This window comes from Phascolarctos cinereus, unplaced genomic scaffold (genome assembly GCF_003287225.1).
Source record: "Phascolarctos cinereus isolate Bilbo 61053 unplaced genomic scaffold, phaCin_HiC Scaffold_726;HRSCAF=1367, whole genome shotgun sequence".
NCBI classification, from domain to species: domain Eukaryota; kingdom Metazoa; phylum Chordata; class Mammalia; order Diprotodontia; family Phascolarctidae; genus Phascolarctos; species Phascolarctos cinereus.
Genome location: NW_027556098.1, coordinates 63,678,639 through 63,686,194, shown reverse-complemented (window position 1 = coordinate 63,686,194; position 7,556 = coordinate 63,678,639). Strand labels below are relative to the sequence as shown.

General features: G+C 37.0%; 1 pseudogene; it reads left to right on the top strand.

Moving 5' to 3' along the window:
• The first annotated feature begins 1,324 nt into the window (after positions 1 to 1,324).
• Positions 1,325 to 1,959, top strand: LOC110203731 (peptidyl-prolyl cis-trans isomerase A pseudogene; annotated as a pseudogene).
• The last annotated feature ends 5,597 nt before the right edge of the window (positions 1,960 to 7,556 follow it).

Below are 7,556 nucleotides of genomic sequence, written 5' to 3'. Positions count from 1 at the left end.
AAAAAGGGAGGAGGTGGATAGAGTTGGGAGGCAATATGGTGTAACAGATAGAACCCCTGGATTTGGAGTAAGGAGAGACCAGTCTTTCATCATAGACATAGATCTGGCAGAGACCTCTACGTCCAGCTAATATGATTTAAGTAACCAGGGAAAATCATGCAAACACCTCTCAGCCTCAGTCTTTCACCTATAAAATGGGAATAGTAATAGCTGTACTTTTCATCACACAGGCTTCTTGTATTTACCCTACCTACAATACTCTCCATCATCAAATAAGGTCATACATGTAAAGCATTTTGCAAATCTCAAAGTGCTATATTCTTTAAACTCTTCCAGCAGTTTTCGAATTTGCGACTAGGTGATATAGTGGATAGAAAGAATGCTGAGCCTGGAATCAGAAAGGCCTGGGTTCAAATGTGACCTCAGACTCCGGAGAAGTCACTTAACCTCTGCCTGCCCTAGTTTTCTTAATCTTGAAATGAGAATAATAGCTCCTGCCTCCCAAGGTTGCTAAGATATTTGTAAAGCACTTAGCACAGTGCCTGGTATACAACAGGCACTTAATAAATGCTCATTTCCTTCCATCCTTCCTCCTTCCTTTCCCTTCTACTTCCCTCCTTTTTTCCTCCCTCCCTCCCTCCCTCCCTCTTTTCCTTCCTTCCTTCCTTCCTTCCTTCCTTCCTTCCTTCCTTCCTTCCTTCCTTCCTTCCTTCCTCCCTCCCTCCCTCCCTCCCTCCCTCCCTCCCTCCCTCCTCCCTCCCTCCTTCCTTCCTTCCTTCCTTCCTTCCTTCCTTCCTTCCTTCCTTCCTTCCTTCCTTCCTTCCTTCCTTCCTTTTTTCCTTCCCATTCATTATCTTCTGTGATCCTCATAAAACTCCTTTGAAGTAGAGAGAAGTAATCCTAACAGTAATAACCATAACCCTCATAACTCATATTTCCATACTTTTTCTCACTATCCCTATATTACAGGTGAGGAAACAGGGACATTAAATGACATGTTCGAGGTCCAATCCCTTATGAGAAACATTTTTTAAGCCTCAGGTACAAGGCGCTGGGGATACAAAGACAAAACAGAACACAGTCCCCAATTTAAAGGAGCTGATATTCTATTGAAAGGTCCCAAGGTTGGAAAGTGAAAGAACTGGGGCTAAGATGGAGAGTACCAGTTACAATAACTAGCGTTTCTCTAGCGCTTTAAGATTTGCAAAAGCAGGCCGCTTTGCAGACGCCGCCACCGGGAGTCCTCGTCTTAGTTCAGTCCGCTGGACAACGATCCCCGCCGCCTCTTCCTCTGCCGTCGCTCCCAGCCCAGGCATCTGCGGCCATGGCCAACTCCAACGTGTACTTCGACATCGCCGTCGATAACCGAGCACCTGGGCCGGATTACTTTTGAGCTCTTTGCAGACGAGGTTCCAAAAACAGCAGAAAATTTCCGTGCGCTGAGCACTGGAGAGAAGGGATTCCGCAGAATCATTCCTGGGTTCATATGCCAGGGTGGTGACTTCACACGCCATAGTGGCGCTGGTGGCAAGTCCATCTATGGGGAAAAATTTGCTGATGAGAGCTTCTTTCTGGAGCATACTGGTCCTGGCATCTTGTCCATGGCAAATGCTGGACCCAACGCAAATGGCTCCCCGTTTTTCGTTTGTACTGCTAAGACTGATTGATTGGATGGCAAGCATGTGGTCTTTGGCCCAGTGAAAGAAGAGAGGAACATTGTGGAAACCATGGAATGTTTCAGTTCTCGGGATGGCAAAACCAGCAAGAAGATCACCATCTTGGTGGACAACTGTCATAAGTTTTTTGTCTTAACCATCAAACCATTCCTCTGTTGCTGGAGAGAGCACCCCCAACCCCATCTGCTCTTATACTCTGTAATCCTTATGCTCTCACTTGCGGCAATTCTCTGGATTTCGTTTCCTTTTTCCTTCCACAAGTCTGGCTAGACAACAGAGTTAAGTTTATGATTGTGAAATAAAAACTAGACTACAAAAAAAAAATTTGCAAAAGCACTTTACGTGTATTATCTGATTTCACCCTCAAAGCAATCCTGTGAAATAAGCGTTATTATCTCCCCATTCTATGGATGTGGAAACTGAGGGTGAGAGTGGTTCAGTGCCCTAGGGCTACACAGCTAGTGAGTAAATTCTCTAAGGCAGAATTCCAATTCAGGTCTTTCCCTCTCTAGGTCCAGCGCTTTATCCACTGGACCATGGAGCCACTTAGGTCTTCTGACTCTTTCCTAGTCCATTACACTTTTCATTATGCCCATGAAGTACTTTCTCCCTTATCATTTACACTGTTGTTCATCCCTGACATTTACTTACTAGAGCAAGAAGGTTTCAATTAATTTTTCAAGGAAAGTCTATGTCACTCACAGAGTTTCCTAAGGAAATACAGAACCCTTTACTGAAAGTGAGTTTGCTAGATGGTTTGTGTTCATGTCACCACCTGTTTTCCCTAGACAAGCCCACAGAATAATGAGGAATTGTTATTCTTATTTAATGTCTGTTTGGATTTGTCATTTTCATTGTTAATAAATATGGGGACACTTTGGAGTCCTATACTGCATGGTATATAAAGCAAACAAACCCTTTTGCCCTTGGAGTTTCTCTCCTCTCCATAATAAATTTTCTAAGTACTTATTTGAGAGCAAAGATTCTTAACTCCCCCCACCCTTTTTTTGAAAGTCTGGTTAAGCCTATAGACCTCTTTTCAGAATAGTGATTTTAAATGCCTAATGTAACATACAAAGATTACAAAGGAAATCCATTATACTGAAATATAGTTATTAACATATTAAAAAAACAAATTCACAGACCTTGCTTTAGAGAGGAAGGAGGGAGGGAGAGGAGGGGAGAGAGAGAGAGAGATAAGTAGAAGGAGGAGGGCTACTTGCACCTCTGACACCAGCAACCTCTCCTTTTCTCTTTCTTTGTATTCTAGTAATTATTTTATAGGGACACCCCATGGAAAAGAAATGCGTCAAAAAATAAATCATAAAGAGGAAAAATATACCCCTATGGTATATAGTTAAGGAGCTATGAAAACGTATTGGAGGGAGTCCTAATTTTGATGGGAGTATTTAGGGTGCAGATTAATCTTGCCTATTTAAGGAAATTTACATTGGCTCTCTGTCCCTGTCTCTGCCTCTCTGTCTCTGTCTCTCTCTTTCTTTGAATCTTTGAAAACTTTCACATATTTGAAATGTAATCAATCTTGCTATCTCAATGTCAGGCAAGCATTTCAGCACATGCTGTACTCTGTTCTTACCCTCCCCCCCCTCCCCTTTCCTCCAATTCTCAGGTGAGTAATGAATGCAAAACTGGGTAATTGATGACATTTAAGCATTGCTTTTCTCAAAGGAACCCTATGAAGAAGATGTGTTGTAGGTAGAATAAATACAATTTTACTTTGCTTAACATTGTCCCACAGAATCTTCAAATTGGAGGGGATCTCAAAGTTTCAGTTGTACCATTCTCCAACTGATTAAGAACCTCTTATGCAACATCCTGAAAATGTCAAGCTTTTTCTTTTTTAAAATTTAATTTAATTTAATTTTCAGTTCTGAATTCTCTCTGTTCTCTCCACCACTCATTTAGTAGGCAAGGAAAAAAAAATATAAATGTGCATAGTCTTGCAAAATAAATTCCTTCATTAACTATGTCCAAAAATTTTTTTTAAAAAGAGAAGAATATATATTTCGAACTATACTCTGATTCCATCATCTCTCTATCTGGAGGGGAAAGCAGGGTTCACAGTAAGTCCTTTGAAATCATGGTTGGTCATTTTTACAATTTTGCTATTGCTGTATAAATTATTCTTCTAATTCTAGTCACTTCACTTTGTATTAGTTTAAGTTTTCCCAGATTTTTCCAAAACCATCCCCTTTATCACTTCTTACAGTACAATAGTATTCCATCACATACTATAGTATTCCATACCACAACTTATTCAGCCATTCCCCACTTGATGGGTATCCCTTCAATTTCCGATTCTTTGCCACCACAAAAAGAGGAACTATAAATATTTCTGTACATATGGGTCCTTTCCCTCTTTTCTTGTGGGGGGAGGGTGATTTAGACTTCTTAGAAGTACTGCTGAGTCAAAGGATATGCCCAATTTTATATTCCTTTAGGCATAGTTCCAAAATGCTTTCCAGAATGATTGGCTTAGTTCACAACCAACAGTATGTTCATTCTCCATCTGCCCCTCCACCTGGTTTCAACTCCAAAGAATAAGATGCTCCTCCCAGGATAAGCCAATCATTTCTACATGAAACAAAAGAGTTAATTGTACCAGGTTTTTTTTTTGGGGGGAAACCCACAATGATAGAATAAAAAAGGAGGAGAAAAAATGAAGTTTCTCATACAATTTTCATTTATGATTTCTTGAAATATAGCTCTAGAAAACCAGGCTTTGATTAAGACCATTGGGATTCAAATGAAGCTACTTAACTATGCCTTTAAACCCAAATCACTCTGGCTCTCACTGATTGGCTAATAATAGACCCCAGTCTAAGTCTCACTTGCTCATTGTTTGGGTTTAAATTAGGTACAGACCAACATGGAAGTAGGAGGAGAAGGGGATAAGAGAAAGGGGTGTGTGTGATAAAAGGGGAGAGTGAATAAAAAAAACAAAAACAGTGGTCAGAAGCAAAACAGACCTTTGAGGCACAACAGGATAAAAGGGAGAAAGAGAAGGATAAGCAGAAGACAATATGATGGAGTGAAATTCACACTAAGTAATCATGACTGTGAATGTGAATGAAATAAATTCACTCATAAAACAGAAGCAGATAACAGAATGCATTAGAAACCAGAATCCAAACTACACGGTGTTTACAAGAAACACAGTTGTAACAGAGAGAGAGGCAGACACATAGGGTTAAAATAAGGGACTGCAGCAGAATCTATTATGCTTCAGCTGAATTAAGAAAGGCAGAAGCAGCAATTATGATTTCATACAAAGCAAAAGCAAAAATAGACCTAATTAAGAGAGGTAATCAGAGTAACTACATTTTGCTAAAAAAAAGATAGCCTAGACAATGAAGTAATAGCAATACTAAACATATATGCACCAAATGGCATAGCATTTGAATTCTTAAAGAAACACATTAAGTGAATTAAAAGAGGAAATAGACAGCAAACTTTAATAGTAAGGGACCTCAACTTTCCTCTCTCAGAACTTGATAAATCTGACCATAAAATAATTAAGAAAGAATTTAAGGAGAAAGTTAGATATGATAGACCTCTAGAGAAAATTGAATGGAAATTGAAAGGAGTATAGCTTTTCTCAGCTGTACATGGAACCTTCATAAAAACTGACCACATATTAGGGTATAAAAACTTCACAAACAAATGCAGAAAAGCAAAAATACCAAATACACCCTTTTCAGACCATAATGAAATAAAAATTAATTTCAATAGAGGACTATGGAAGTGTAGAGTAAAAATGAATTGGAAACTAAGTAATCTAATCCTAAATAATAGGTTTGTCAGAGAACAAATTATAGAAACAATCAATAATTTCATTAAAGATAATGACAATAATGAGACAACATACTAAAAGTTGTGAGATGCAGCCAAAGCAGTACTTAGGGGTAAAATGTATAGAAAGAGCAGATCAATGAATTGGGCATGCAACTAAGGAAAAAAAAAACTAGAAAAGAACAAATGAAAAATCCCCAATTAAAAACCAGAAAGGAAATCCTGAAAATCAAAGAAGAGAATAATAAAATTCAAAGTTAAAAAAGAACCACTAAATAGAAGTAAAAGCCAGCTTTATATATATAAAAAACAAGAACAAGAAAATATATAAACCATTGGTTAATTTGATTTTAAAAAAAGAAAGAATAAAACAAAAATTCCAGTATCATAAATGAAAAAGGTGAATGCACTACCAATGAAGATGAAATTAAAGCAATTTTTGTCATTTATTTTGCCCAATTATATGCCAGTAAAACTGACAGTCTAAAATAGATGAATATTTACAAAAATATAAATTGCCCAGATTAACAGAGGGGAAAATAAAATATTTAGATAACCTTCTCTTAGAATAAGAAATTAAATGGACACAAATGATCTCCTTAAGAAAAAAATCCCCAGGACCAGATGCACCAAAAATTTAAGGAACAATTAATTCCAATACTATATGAACTACTTGAAAAAATAGATAAAAAAGGAGTCCTACCAAATTCCTGCTATGACACAATTTTGATACCTAAACCAGGGAGACCAAAAAGCAGAGGAAAAAAAAACTATAAACCAATTCCCCTAATAAATACTGACGCAAAAACGTTAAATAAAGCACTAGCAAGGAGATTATAGCAATATATTACAAATACTATACACTAAGACCAAGTGGGTTTTATACCAGGAATGCAGGGCTGGTTCAATATTAGGAAAACTATGAGCATAATTGACCTTATCAATTAAAAAAACTAAAATCATACAATTATATCAATAGTTATAGAAAAAGCTTTTGACAAAATGCAGCATTCATTCCTGTTAAACATTACAAAGTATCAGAATATTAAAAATATTAGAAAGTATCAGAATAAAGGGAGACTTTTTTTTTTAATTTTGGAGGCAAAGTGGGTTAAGTGACTTGCCCAGGGTCAAATAGCTAGCTAGTAAATGTCTGAGATTAGATTTGAACTCAGGTCCTCCTGACTCCGGGGTCAGTGCTCTATCCACTGTGCCACCTAGCCAACTTAAAGGGGACCTTTTTTTAAAATGATAAGTTGTATCTATCTAAAATCAAGAGTAAGCATTATCTGTAACGTGTATAAACTAGAAGCCTTCCCAGTAAGATCAAGGATGAAACAAGGATATCCATTATCACCGCAATTATTCAATATTGTAATAGAAGGGCTAGCTAATAGCAATAAGACAAGTAAAAGAAATTGAAGGAATAAAATAGGCAATGAGGAAACAAAGCTATCACTCTTGGCAGATGATATGATGGCATATTTAGAAAACCCTAGAGAATCAACTAAAAAACTAGTTGAAACAATGAATAATTTTAACAAAATTTCAGTATATAAAACAAGCCTACCTAAATCATCAGCATTTCTATTTACTGCCAACAAAACCCAGCAAGAAGAGATAGGAGAAATTTTGTTTAAAATAACTACAGGTGATACTTGAGAGTCTATCTACCAAGATATCCAGGGATTACATAAACATAGTTACAAAAAACTTTTCACACAAATATAGACAAATCTAAATAATTGGAGAAATATTAACTGCTCATGGGTAGGCTGAGTCAATATAATAAATAATAAAACAATAAAACTGAAAATTTTACCTACATTAATTTACTTATTCAATGCCATACCAATCAAAGTACCAAAGGATCACTTTATAGAACTAGAAAAAAATAGTAGCAAAATTCATCTGGAAGAACACAAGGGCAAGATTATCAAGAAATTCAATGGAAAAAAAAAAAAGAGGTTAAGGAAGGTAGCCTAGCAGTTCCAGATTTTAAAACTGTATTGCAAAGTGGCAATCATCAAAACAATCTGGTACTTGCTAAGAAATGTAGTGGTGGAT